This window comes from Phacochoerus africanus, chromosome 2 (assembly GCF_016906955.1).
Source record: "Phacochoerus africanus isolate WHEZ1 chromosome 2, ROS_Pafr_v1, whole genome shotgun sequence".
Taxonomy (NCBI): Eukaryota; Metazoa; Chordata; class Mammalia; order Artiodactyla; family Suidae; genus Phacochoerus; species Phacochoerus africanus.
Genome location: NC_062545.1, coordinates 77,069,318 through 77,084,122, shown reverse-complemented (window position 1 = coordinate 77,084,122; position 14,805 = coordinate 77,069,318).

Genomic DNA, 14,805 nt, shown 5'->3' with positions numbered 1-14,805 from the left:
CAGCAGAGGAGACTGACATTTCACTTGTGTGCTGTAAGGATTCTAGATAAAGGTATTCTTTTCCAAGATGCTTCATAATAAAAGTTCAAATGTGGTAAGAAATTCAGAGGTACTGCCTTTGTTCTGAAGCCCCAAAGCTTTTAAGAATGTATAGGCATACAATGATAAAGCATGGTCATTGTCAGGTGGCAGAGCCACCCTTACCATGAAAGTTGCTTGCTGTCTAGTATCTGAAGAAACTAGTCTTTGTTTACATACTGTGATAATGTCACCTGGGACAGATTCCTTGAAAGAAATGCCATCCTCCTCCAAGCTCATGACAGCCATCCTCAGCTGCGCCATAACAAGGTTCAAATCTCTACATGATTCAGAAGGACAGGTACATACTCTGATGCAGGAGGAAATAGCTTTTACACCAAAAGATTGCTGTACTTCATTAATATATATTAGCAGAAACCTGATGAGTGTGTGGGTATTAGAGCAAGGAGAGAAGAGTATAATATTAAATCCTGCTTAATTCATTGATATGGGTACACTTTATTGGATATTATGGATTCAGAGGGTTAGATCATGCAGTTGGAGTTGGCTGTAACAGCTTACTTGGTTGGGTGACTAAATTTGGAGTCATTGGTGGTCTGCAGTTAATGAGGCTGAGATGCTAGAGCTTTCTTGGCATGATGTAGAGGAGGGAATCCAAAGATTGGCCTCAGTCTTCTCCCATAGCCAGCTTCACTCCCCAAAGATTTTGGAGCAATGCCTACAAGATCCCAGAGGAAAGAAAGCAGGAGCCAAACTCTCTTTGAGGTATAGAGGCAAATAGTGGAAACATGAAAGAACACAGGGGATATTATTTTCTCCACCCTGTTTGAGAAATCTCTTAGAAGATTCAGCCAACCAAGAGACGAGAACAACTGCAAAGGGATTGGCAATGACTATTGACATGAAATGTAAGACTGAGAGAAATGTGGCGATTATGGTGACAGAACAGAATGTAAGCGTTTTTAGCCCTGATAATGTAGAAGTTATATCACCAACAAAAAGTGGGAAGCAAAGGGGGGAGAAGGATAAATGTATACTGATTTCTTCATCCTCAATAACTAGGGTCAGTGCTAAAAGCTAATAAGCTTTTAAGCTAAAGCTAATAAATAAGTGGTAGAGTTATAAGCATTCTATTGAACAATACAGAGGTAAGCACGTAGACATTACCTACTAAAATCAGGTGATGGATCGGGTTCCGTGGTGTCTCACCAGGTTAAGGAACCAGCGTTGTCACTGCTGTGACTTGGGTTGCTGCTGTGGTGTGGGTTCAATCCCTGGCCTGGGAATTTCCACATGCCATGGCCACAGCCAAAAAAGAAAGAAAGAAAAATAGATAAAGATTAAGAATAGATAATACCCAAAGAGTAAGTGCAATGGCTGAGAAGCTTAGGAAAAAAAGTATTTACCCTAATGAGTTATAAAAATGCAAATGTAGGCAAATATTGTATGATTCCACTGAAGCATCTAGCATCGTCAGATTCATAGAGACAGAAAGTAGAATGGTGGTTATCAGGAACTAAGGGGCGGGAGAAATGGGGAAATAGTATTTAATGGGTACAGAGTTTCAGTCTGGGATGATGGAAACATTGAGGAGCTGGATGGTGGTGATGGTTGTACAACAGTGTGAACATACTTGATGCCACAGTACACTTAAAAATGATTCAGGGAGTTCCTGTCGTGGCGCAGGGGAAATGAATCTGACTAGGAACCATGAGGTTTCGGGTTCGATCCCTGGCCTCACTCGGTGGGTTAAGGAGCTGGCATTGCCATGAGCTGTGGTGTAGGTTGTAGACGCAGCTCGGATCCCGCGTCACTGTGGCTGTGGTGTAGGCCAGTGGCAACAGCTCCGATTAGACCTCTAGCCTAGGAACCTCCATATGCCGCAGGTGTGGCTCTAAAAAAAGACAAAAGACAAAAAAAAAAAAGATTCAAATGGTAAATTTTATGTTATATATATTTTACTCCAATTGGAAAAAACAAAATTTCAAACTTAAAATGAGAGGTTTTTTTTAACGTATAAGTTTTTCGGTTTTTAGAATTTAAAAATTAATAATATTGGATTTCCCATTGTGGCTCATGGGTTAAGGACCTGACATTGTCTCTGTGAAGATGCAGGTTCGATCCCTGACCTTGATCAGTGGGTTAAGGATCCAGTGTTGCCACAAGCTGCAGCATAGGTGGCAGATGCGGCTGGGATCCTGAGTTGCTGTGGCTGTGATGTAGGCCTCAGTTGTACCTTTAATTCACCCCCTGGCCTGGGAACTTCCATATGCTGCAAGTGTGGCTATAAAAAAACACAACACAACAACAACAACAAGCCCTAGTGTTATAAAGGTGTAGAGAAAATGTGATCACACAATTTGGTAAAACATAGTCAAAAAGTACTTGTCCTTCTACCTAGAAATCCCAGTACTAGGAATCCAGACTAAAGGAAATAAAGATAAACACAAAACTGTAGCTATTAGATTGTACATAGCAATAGTGTTTATCACTGGGGAATGTGAAACTCTCTAGATAGCTGATAATAGAGCAAATTAATGATTCACCTGTTTCATAGCATAACTGTACACCCATCCCAAAAAAAGATGTATAACTATATGATGTATTATATTATTATAAGTGGTAAACTTCTATTATTGTGCCTTCTCAGAAACCATCCACCCCTTTTTAGGCAACAGAATCCGAGTTTTCTTAGAAGGGACCACCCTTTATCCTCGTATTCCAAGAAGTGGGTTGACCATTGGCTAACTTCAGGTGGCATGAGGCTGAGGCCTGGTTGAACCAGCCTCTCCTATCCCCCAGCCCCACTAATGGGTTTAGAGATGGGCACCTGACCTGGGTTGGACCAATACGTTTCAATCGCAGAATTTGTCCAAAATGTTGGGAAAGAGAAGGTTTTGTTTTTGTTTTTGTTTTCTGCTGAAAGGATAACTTAGAGTTGTTGCCTGCCTGAACTAAGCCTATAGAAAAATAAGTAGAGTCAGGTAAGGACACAGATCCTGATGTGATCATTTGACCCTAGATCCTATTTCAGACTGTACCTGAACTTTGCACCCTTTGGCGTAAAAGCCAGTCTGATTTTGTCTTTGATCACCTAACAGTAACAACACAGAGTCAGGATGAATGTAACATGGAAAGATGTTTACAAGTATCAAGTGAAAAAAAGTATGCTTCAAAATAGTATGTGTATTTCCTCACTTGTATAGAATATTTTCATGGGTATAATCTTAGGGACACATTCTATAATGATAAAGGCGGTTATCTATGAATGAAAGGGTTATGAGTGGGTTTTCTTCTTCTTTAATGTCTCAAGACAAGCTTTCCTCCTCCTGTAAAATTAAAAGCTACTGTAGGATCTCAACAAGTGTCCCCTTCAGCTCCTTTTGGCTAGCATTATATTTTAGATATAAAATTTAGACAAGGGGCTTCTCCTAGCTGACTATCTATCATCTGAGGCCCTACTGTTGGAGGTGACCACTGAGGTACCTTCATTGCTGCTGGATGTCATTGCTTCTAGACCCTATCAGTGGATGGAGGTCAGAGACACAGATGAGAACACACATACATCCACATACACCTACATATATATGCATGTGCCTACACACACATCACATTTTCCAATTCCAGCCTTCCACCTTTCTGTATATGTACCTCTCTTACCCGTCAAGGGAAATCTGGCTCTTATTTTCTTCAATCTCTTATCTGCTCAAGCCCAGTATATAGAATCAAATCCCCCAGTTCTGTGGGCCTTCCCCTGGGCCCTGGAGCAGCCGTGCCAGCCAAGCTCTCCCAAGTCCTGATCTAGATACTGCTGTGTCACTCTGGCTGCCCTGGCCGAGTTCCCTGGTGAGGTGTTCCTAGCTGGAGAAAGGCAGTACACTGATGTTGAGAAGTTTGGAAACCATGATTTATTCAACAAATAATTACTGAGAGCCTTCTCTGTGCCAGGCACCTTTTCTTTTTTTCAGCAGGTGGGGAATAGTGAGAAGCGGGAAAAAATCCTGGATATATTTGGAAGTTGAGCTAGGAGGATTTGATGACAGACCCAGAAGTGGGTATCAAAGAAGAGAGTTAAGGGTAACTCCAAGGTTCTTCCTCTGAACAACTAGAAAAATGAAGTTGCCATTTACTGAAATGAGAAGAGCTGCAGAAGATGCAAGTTTAGGAGGATATTTCAGGAGCTCGTTTTTGACGGGTTACGTTGGGAGCTTCTTTTTGATCATCCAGTTAGAGGTTTTGGGTTGGCAGTTAGGTAAGAGTGAGCCCATACTGTCACCCGCCATCGGCATCGAGGTGGTAATTCACATCATGAGACAGGTTGAGATCACCTGGGCAGGGACCATAGAGAAGGAGTTCTGAAACTAAGCCACGATGTACCCCCAGTGTTGAGAGGTTTGTGAGCAGGACCCAGCAAAGTTGACTGAGGAGTGGCTAGAAATAGGAGGAAAGCCAGGAAGGCGTGTTAGACTGGAAGGCTGATTCAGAGATCAGAAACTGAGTCACTGGAACATGTGCCACCAGTGGGTCACTCAAATAAAATGACTGAAAAGTGACTGATTTTGTGACAGGAAGGTCAGTAATAACCTTGAGAAGGGCAGCTTCTGTGGAGTGGTAGGGCGAAATCCTGATGGAGATTCAAAAGATAAAATTGGAGAGAGTAGAAATTTTTTAAGAAAAAAAAAATTTTTTTTTGGTCTTTTGTAAATGAATGGAAAGAAATGCAGTAGCTGCAGGGGGTGTGTGGATTTAAAAGAGGTCTTTTGGAGTGCTCTTTTGGTGCCATGGGTTAGGGATCCGGTGTTGTCACTGCTGTGGCTTGGGTGGCTGCTATGGTGGGGTTTAAATCCCTGGCCCGGGAACTGCCACATGCCTCCTGGGCATGGCCAAAAATAAATAAAAGAGGCCTTTATTCCCTCAAGATGGGAAAAAGAGGAGTTCCCGCTGTGGCTCAGCGGAAATGAAATCGGGCTAGCATCCTCGCTCAGTGGGTTAAGGATCTGGCATTGCCGTGAGCTGTGGTGTAGGTCACAGATGTGGCTTGGATCCTGTGTTGCTGTGGCTGTGGTGTGGGCTGGCAGCTGTAGTTCTGATTCGACCCCTAGGCTGGGAACCTCTGTATGCCGTGGGTGTGGCCCTCAAAAAAAAAAAAAAAAGGTGGGAGAAAGAATAGCATATATATGTTAATGGAAATGATCCAAAGAGAGGGAAAAATTGATGATACGAGAGAGAAGCCACAGTTGAGGAAGGAAGCAGGAGATGTTAAGTTTAGGAGTGGGAGAGATGCAGGAGCAACTAGCGAACCGAACATTCAGAGTTGATTGGAGTTTTTCTGACCCCAGGGTTAAGGGTTAGGGAATGAAGTAAAGATTGAGGGGATCTGACAGGTTGAGAGAGAATGGGGATTGGGAAGAGATGGAGGTGGCAATGGGAAGATCATCTCCAAGTTGAAAAGCAGGCCAAGGGAAATAAGGGCCTAAGGGGATGAGTGATAAGCTATGATAAGAGAGCAGAATGTTGGTATTAAGATTTCAGAGATGAGCAATTTCCAGAGATGACAAGATTCCAAGTATCATCATTCAGTCTGAGTGGAAATAAAGTTGCTCCGCACGAACACTGAACATTGGGCCAAAAGCCATTTGCTGGAGTAGCTGATGGATGTGTGTAAAGTGAGGGGAGGCCCACAAGTGACTGAGCTGAGGGCAGGTAAAAGGTGGTAGGGCTGCATGGGTGAGCATGGCAGCAGAGGACCCAATTATGTTGGACACCACTATGGGTAGTGAGCTTCCTGTTTCTGGAAGGTTCAAGAAAACACTGGTGAGGAGTTCCTGTCATGACGCAGCAGAAATGAATCCAACCAGGAACCATGAGGTTTCAGGTTCGATCCCTGGCCTTGCTCAGTCGGTTAAAGATCTGGTGTTGCCGTGAGCTGTGGTGTAGGTCGCGGATGTGGCTTGGATCCTGCAATGCTGTGACTGTGGTGCAGGCCAGCAGCTGTAGCACTGATATGACTCTTAGCCTGAACCTCCATATGCTGCGAGTGTGGCCCTAAAAAGCAAAAAACAAAAACAAAAACAAAAAACCTTTGGTGACTCTTGAGTAGAGGATTTAAAAAAAAAACTTTCTCTAAGATTTTAAGTTCATCTATAGGAGACTCTGAGAACTTTAAACCCTATACATCTGATACTATGATAATTATTTGATTAAACCTCTATAAAATTGAGGTTTTTCTTTATGCATTAGAATTCTATTTTTTTCTATAAAAATTTTCTTGAGAGTGAATTTTATCCTGCTTAGGATCAGTAACAATTTGTCATATCCATTCCCTCTCATTTCCCTTAAATAGGTACCAGATGTATAGGCCCTCCAACGGCCCGTACATCTGGTACCTATTTGCAGACATATAAATAATTAATAGATTAAATGACATATCGCACATTTCATGTTCAGTGTATAAAATCTCTTGAGCATCAGTCAGCATCAATAGTGATTTGCTTTTAGTTAGGTCTCATCAAATAATAAACACCCTCTGACTGCAGTCAGTTTTTCTCCAAATTGGTAATCCACAATAGCAAGGGATTTTTAAAAAATTCCAGCCTAGCTCTTGAACAAATTCTAAAATTGTCAGTGAGTAGGAGTCAGTACTAGCTGAATTTAATATGTCTAATCAGTGTAAGTAAAAGAAGCAATAATATAAGTCAACGGCAAAAGAGTGCCAAACATTTTTGGACTATCCAGTTCTTTTGGTTTATTGCTATTCATGTTCCTCTCCCCAGTGAAATAACAATGCCCAAACACACACTTGAAAGACACATATGAAGCTTTAAAGGAAACAGCTTATTTCTCTTTTATTCAACACAGACTGTTTCCTTCACTTTAGTAATTTTACCTTGCTTCCTCTCTCCAGGGAATTCCATAAATACAATCACAAAGCCTTATAGAAATTTGCTAAAAATTTTTATTGTATTTACTGAGAATATCACGTTCCACAGTAAAATGATCTTATCCTCCAAGTAATTACAAAGTTCTTTGAATTAAAAAGATTTTGGTTAGCTATATTAAACCGCATATTATTTAAAAATCAGCTATAAATTATACTCTTTAAAAAGAAACAAAATTTTTAAGAAGGCAAGTAATAAAATATTGCATACTGATGAAACCCAGCATAATTATGTCACATAGTGATCTATATTTAACAACTACTGTGCCCAAAATGGCATCCTGTGTAGGTAGATCGAGAAGCAGTCACACTGTGATGTGCAGCGTGCTCTTGGAATAATTTGGTTTTGATGTCTAAGATAAACATGCTTTTCTAACTTTGAAAATATGCAAAATAATTTAAAAGTTGCTTTTCAGATAAACATTAAAATACAAGAAGCTGATATGAAAAATACAGGAGATACTTAAAATATCCAAGCTCTCTCTCGATAATATTGCAGGGTTCAGTTTGTCCTAGCTATAACCATCAGGCTAAAATAAACTTGTAGGAGAACAAAATGCCAAAATGCAAGCTGATCAACCACTGTGCAATGCCTTTATAATCTTACCATTTCTCAAACCATGATATTTTAACAGTTACATGAGAAATTGTTACCAAAGGGATATTTAATTTTACTTTCTATAACTTCTAACAAGTCCCATTCTCCCTTCCACATACAAGTCATGTTAACAGTGGGATGGAATTATCATTAATTAACAGAGAACCCCGTGTACTCTAGTAGATTCTAAATGTATGGATTTCCTAATTAGGAAAACCATAGTGTGTATTGTTTTCCTAATTTTTTTTTTTGTCTTTTTGCAATTTCTTGGGCCGCTCCCGCGGCATATGGAGGTTCCCCGGCTAGGGGTCAAATCGGAGCTGTAGCCACCGGCCTACGCCAGAGCCACAGCAACGCAGGATACGAGCCGCTCTGCAACCTACACCACAGCTCACGGAAACTCCGGATCGTTAACCCACTGAGCAGGGGCAGGGACTGAACCTGCAACCTCATGGTTCCTAGTCGGATTGGTTAACCACTGCACTACGACGGGAACTCCTGTTTTCCTAATTTATAAAGTCCTTATCAAATAGTGTTAAGGCAAAGTCTACAGAGACAGCCAAGTTAAATAAAAACCTGTGGTCCCTACTTCTTGTGCATCTTACTCACAGGTAGGGACTCAAGAGACCCACATGGAATTTGGGTTGAGCTTTAGGTGGGTGTTAGAGTCAGCCACAACCATGATGCTGAGAGCCCTTGATAATGGTAGTTCTGAGATGTGCTGACACTGACCTAAATGTAGTCCTTACTTATTTAACTTTTTGTGTTAAATCTGAAAGGTGAGCAATGATACTTTCAGGGTCCATTTTTTAAAAAAAATGTAACTCCTTATCCAGGTTCTAAGATTGATGGCTCCCCAAACTCCAATCCAAGTCTGAAGAATAGCTTAAAGTATCTATTTAAACAGGCTCAAATAGAAAGCTAGTTTGTGTATATATATTTATGTAAATATAAAATATACATAACATCTTTTCACATACCCTCAGAGTTACAGAATACTTTGAATAGCTAACTTGGTGCTAGAAACATTGATGGACTTTTTCTTTAAAGTCATTCCTTTGGGGGAATGCGTTCATCAAGTTTTCATTTGGTGATCTTTTTAAGTTTCACACTGCAACACCTTATGTACTGACACAAATTAGATACCTCTAAGTAGATAACTGAATTCAATAATTTGCTTTATGGAAGATTTTCTCCCTCAGATGTATGTACAAAAGGCAACATGCATTAAACTACTAGATCTACAGATTTCCTGTTGTGTTATAGATATCAAAGAAAAAATAGTTTTGCAAGGAATGTGAAATTTAGCTAGCACCAATTTTGGTCTAACCTTTCTCTGTAGGGGGAAAAAAAAAAAAAAAAGGCATCAGTCTGTTCACAGCCTGGGGTCAAAATACAACACTCTGATAACAAACCCTGGGTCCCTAAAATAATATTCCAATATAGGGTGAATTATGGAAGATAAGTTGACCCATTACTTTCTAGCATATTGGAACATACTATAGAAAATTGCATTTAGGGAAAATCACAATAAAAACAAAGGTTTATATGTTTACACACACATTTAACAAACTGACTCTTCTAACAACTGACAGATACTGAAAAGTATTATTCAGTGAAGAATAAATGTCATATATCAGAGGCTCCAAAATAGCATCACAGATATAATTTGATTTCTAAATGTTATTTTATATTGATAGTGACATCAACGCACATGCTTAGTGACATTCAACTTCAAAATACTCTTATTAAATCACCCTTAGGGAAAGGCTAGAAACATCTCAGAATAGACTGGGAATTTGTGGATTAACTCCTACATTACTGCCACACTTAACAACAGCATTTTCAAACACTCTAGCAAGACAGAAATTCACTGCCACAGTCCCTGTTCCATTAGGGAAAGGGTGCCTGTTACAGGAGTTGAACATGTAAGCTGTAAGGTTAAGGCACATGCAGACAATCTATTGTCAGTGATCATCCATCTTCCTGCTAAAGAATATACAAATGAAACAAGACCTCATCATCTAACTGCCAGGGTGATTTGAAAAGCCACTGGTGAAGCATATTAGTGAGTGTTCATTATTGTATATAGATGATAAATGTCTTCACAATTTTCCTTTTTCAGATCGTAGGCCACACATTAATTACATTAACTCTAATATTCCATCTTTGTTGCTTTCAAATCCATCTATCAGAACAAAGTACCAGGAGTTCCCGTTGTGGCGCAATGGTTAACGAATCCAACTAGGAACCATGAGGTTTCGGGTTCGATCCCTGGCCTTGCTCAGTGGGTTAAGGATCCGGCATTGCCGTGAGCTGTGGTGTATGTCGCGGATGTGGCTTGGATTCTGTGTTGCTGTGGCTGTGGTGTAGGCCAGTGGCTACAGCTCTGATTCGACCCCTAGCCTGGGAACCTCCATATGCCGCGGGAGCAGCCCTAAAAAAGGCAAAAAGGCAAAAAAAAAAAAAGAACAAAGTACCAAAGAATGGTTCCTGATATTTTGACCCCCTTAGCTTGTACTCCCCTTGTCTTTTAATCCCAGAAACACCGTTAATTCACTTGCGATTAAGCAAGAATGATTAACCTGGGCTTTTAGTTGGACACTGAAAGCCAGGTAGGTGGACTGCCGTGATCAAGTGAGCATCATGATCAAGCACTTAGAAAGGTTTTATTTCATTCTCAATATCTTTTCACGATACTAATAAAAAAATGGGAATCCTGTTTTATAAATGAGGTATTCTCCTCTATTATTTTATAGCGGTCAAAAAAAGTACCATAGCGGATTTTGTTGAATGTGTAGAGGCCAAGATGATTAATGTTTACTTTCAAAATATTCATAATTTTTGTTATTTTATTTTTGCCTTTTTTTTGGTCACACCCTCTGCATATGGAAGTTCCCAGCCTAGGGGTCAAATTAGAGCTACAGCTGCCGGCCTACACCACAGTCACAGCAACGCAGGATCCGAGCTGAATCTGGGACCGTCACCACAGCTCAGGGCAATACCGGATCGTTAACCCACTGAGGGAGGCCAGGGATTGAACCTGCATCCTTATGGATACTAGTTGGGTTCCTAACCTGCTGAGCCACAATGGGAACTTCATTAATAATTTATAAAAGGACAAGATAAACTGCTACGTCCCAAGTTTTGAGTGATTCAGAGATGTGGCAATGAATTATTTCATGGGTCTCTATTTGTCTGAGGAGTCAATAAAATCCATATGTGTGGTAGTTCAATAATTATAAGTTGTGTGCAGGTTTCACATTTAGCTGTGGGCATTTGGCCCTTTATTCTTGAAAACTGTAACCTATCACCTATAGAGTATTTATAAAATAAAGCATTAGTCTCTCTGCCAACAAATAAAGCAATAACCATGGCTCTGACTACCACATTACAGTGAACCCGGGAGCTGTGTGTTGCCTTTCTCCACCATGTAATTCTTTGCTCCTTAATGTTTATGCCGGCAACAACGATGTTTTCAGAGTTAGAAATTTTCCAAAGAGTTTTAAATACTTATTTAAATTACTCACATATTTAAAAATTGGAGCTAACTGGCTTTTACTTTCCACTTGTATCTCTAGACTCTGGGAAGTTACATACCATCTGCCATAAAGTATAATCCAGCCTAAGGCAGGTTCATTAGGAACCGCACCCCAGAGGCCCTCTGCATTCCAAAGCCTTCTCCAGGGTGTGCGCTCAGGACTAAGATTGAGCAAAACTCGAATGGAATAGGAAAACCAAAGTAAAAAAAAGAAAAATGCTCTCTGAAAATCCTTACACTAAGAACCGGACGGTCTCTTCTCTCTCAAAGCATTTACCTTAAACATTTAAATGAAATTTTAGATGTTAGCACAAAAGATGACATTTATATGAAACTTATTCCCCTCCCCCAATTTTAGGCACATAAGTAAAACTTTTTTTCTGTGTACCTTTAGAACTCCTAAGTTGAAAGCTGAGAGCAAACCATTCTCCAGGTTACACAAAATGGGATGGGGCTCCATCCTCTGAAACCACAGGGACCAGTAAGTAGTGCAGCTAAGCAACCAGAGGAACGAAGCAAGGATGTTAAGGACATAAAAACTCTCTAGAAGGTTTTGGAAGGACGTGGGGAAGTAACGGGGAAAAGAATGATAAAGACAATAGGAAAAGAGTAAGAAAAAAGAGGCATATGAAAGGGTATGAACGTGCACCACCAGAGGTCCTCAGAGCCACCCCTGCCATAGGTTGCCTACCCCGTATCTCGCATCACATTTTCTATTCGGTCTTCTATTGACTTAACATCAGAGTCATCTGGATGTGAGACAGCTTACAAATAACAGTGGCACAAAATAAAAGGTTAAGTGCAATTAAAAGGATTAGATTACCAGAAGTAAGCATATGTTTACCTTACAACTAAGTGTACATTGACTTTAAAAGTGTAGGAAGTTGAAGCTAATAGTATTAAAGGTTTTTCCATACTTGGGCAGAGCCCACGGGATCGACTGCGAACATGTATTAGCAGATAGCATATGTTCATGGAACGCAAATGAAGTCTTATTTCTGTTTATGAATTGAATTTGAAGCCTAATAGAAGCATTATACAATTTTCTGTGGAAATTACAAGTCTTATGGCAGAGCTATAAAGTATTGATGATTTATGAAGATTTATAAATTTTGAATATAGTATCAGTCATCTGGGTAGTTTATTGTTACTGAAATGGATGCATCCCAACAATATCCACTGCAATAAAAATATAACCAAGATGTTTCTGGAAAATCCCTGAGCATCTGTTCCAATAGTATCCAGTGCAGACTTTCTAGAAAGAGGAATAATTGCTCCTCTTCTTATGTTGGACTCAATGGCCAAACCTTTGGAGAATTTGATGAGTCCTATCAGAATTAGGATGATGAGATAAGAAAGCAGAATTCTCTGTTCTTTTCCTCTCAAAAAAATGTCTTCAATTGAATTAAAAAATGTAGGCCCATCAGGTCACTTAACTGCAATAATAATACTCTGTTCAGAAATTAGAAAGGGTTTACTTTGAAAGATTTGAGTAATACTTCTTGGTCTAAAACCTTTGTGAATGTTAGTTTTTTTGTATTTTCATCATTTGTACATTTTAGACTTTTAGAACTTGTACCACACATATTACTAAATATGCATTTTATGGGATTTAGCTTTGTACTTTTAAACCTTATATTATTATAGCACAGCCCTCTCCATAAGTCTATTTTAGTGAAGCTTTTTCAGTGCTATAGATCCTATTTCTTTCCATTAGACTGAAAACTGCATATATGTAGTATTATACAGAACACAATATTCTGAGATCTTTGTTTTATTATAAATACTTGTCACATTGCTCTTTTATGATGGGAAAATAACAAGGCAAGATCAAGTCTGAGTTTCATATTACTACTTTTTTTCCCCTCTAAAATCTGCCGCATTTTGAAAGAAAAAACATTTTGGAGGTCTTTACAGAATAAATTTTCTACTTTAGATCCAATTCCTCTGTAAAATTGGGGGGGGGGAGTGGAGAGTGAGAAGTTTGTGCTGAAACTGTAGAAGAAAATATAATAGCAGGTTTGATAATTGCTCTTAATTGTATATTCGTGCTAATCGCAAAAGCACTAATAATAATGAGGAAATAATGTTTTGTATAACTGGGCACGAATAAGTGAAGAAACTGATATCACATTATCATTTCTAAATCATTTTGTAGAAGCTTAAAATAAGAACATGAAAAGGCAGTATGATCAAAATGTATTTCTTTTTTAATGCAACAGAACTTAAAAAAAAAAAAAAACCACATTATCCAAGTCCCCTGAATATGAAATGTGGAAGTAATAAGTTGCACCTGTGTATATGGCAGAATAGGTTGCTGAATGTCTTCACCATCAAAATTATTTAATGAGTTCCCTGGTGGCCTAGTAGCAGCATTATCACTGCTGTGGTGCAGGTTCTGTCCCTGGCCCGGGAACTTCCTCCTGCCATTGGGGTGGGGGTGGAAATGCCTATTACAAATAAATTCCACATTTAGCATTTATATTTTGAACCTTTGAGGTTGTAGATAGCAAAGCTGATGCTGAAAGGAAAAGTTCTAGGTTTTCAGGCTGTTGGTTAACAGCCTCGTTTCCCTCTCCCTCTGCTTGCCCCCTCCCCCATCAACAGCTAGGAATCCATATGCTTTCCAGGCGTCTCTGTCCTCAGCCAGAGACAAGAAATGGAAGGACCCTGCTTTTCACAAAGGATCAAAGCTGAAATGAAAAGCAGGGAGACAACAGGTTACAGTTCTCTCTCTCTCGTACAGAGAATTTAGAAAAAGACAACATTTTTCTGAGGTAAACAAGCTACATTTGAGGAAGATTTGTTATACATCTATATTTAGGGTTTAAATATGCTTTGCATATATAGGCTGCACCCACAGCACATGGAGGTTCCCAGGCTAGGGGTCTAAATAGAGCTGAAGTCACCAGCCTATGCCACAGCCACAGCCTCGTCTGTGACCTACACCACAGCTCAAGGCAACGCCGGATCCTTAACCCACTGGGCGAGGCCAGGGATCGACCCCATGTCCTCATGGATGCTAGTCGGTTCGCTAACCACTGAGCCATGACAGGAACTCCAGCTTTGCATATTATTAACTTTTAAAGGCCTAAATAAGAAATAAAAATGTACTAGAATATAATTTGAGGGATGAGGGAAATGTTCATTTTGTTTTTTAGATGAGTATGGGTCATGGCATGACTTCAGTTTTAATTAAATCTTAAAACTCTAAGAGCTTTTGTACATTTGTCTTTGCATAAATAGGAAAAAATACAGGGAATGTTAGTGGCGGGGGACACACTAGGATAAATACATACAAGTAAGCTTTTGCCATGAAGTTTTGAAAATGCAGGAATTGTTTAGCTTTATACATGCTTTTAACCTTTTAAAACCCATTAATTTCATAAACCAATTAGAGTAATTCTTTCAGAAATTGATGTTTTCATCTAGAGCCATCACCATGAATGTGCCTGATCTCATCAGAAATAGATATTTTCTTCAGAGATGGTTTTTTCTTTTTCCCATTTGTGCCTAAAACTGCAACTTGGTAACATGTTTGGTAAGACTTTGTTTGTTTGTTTGTTTATTGTCTTTTTGCCTTTTCTAGGGCCGCTCCCTCGGCATATGGAGGTTCCCAGGCTAGGGGTCAAATTGGAGCTGTAGCCACCAGCCTACGCCAGAGCCACAGCAACTCAGGATCTGAGCCAC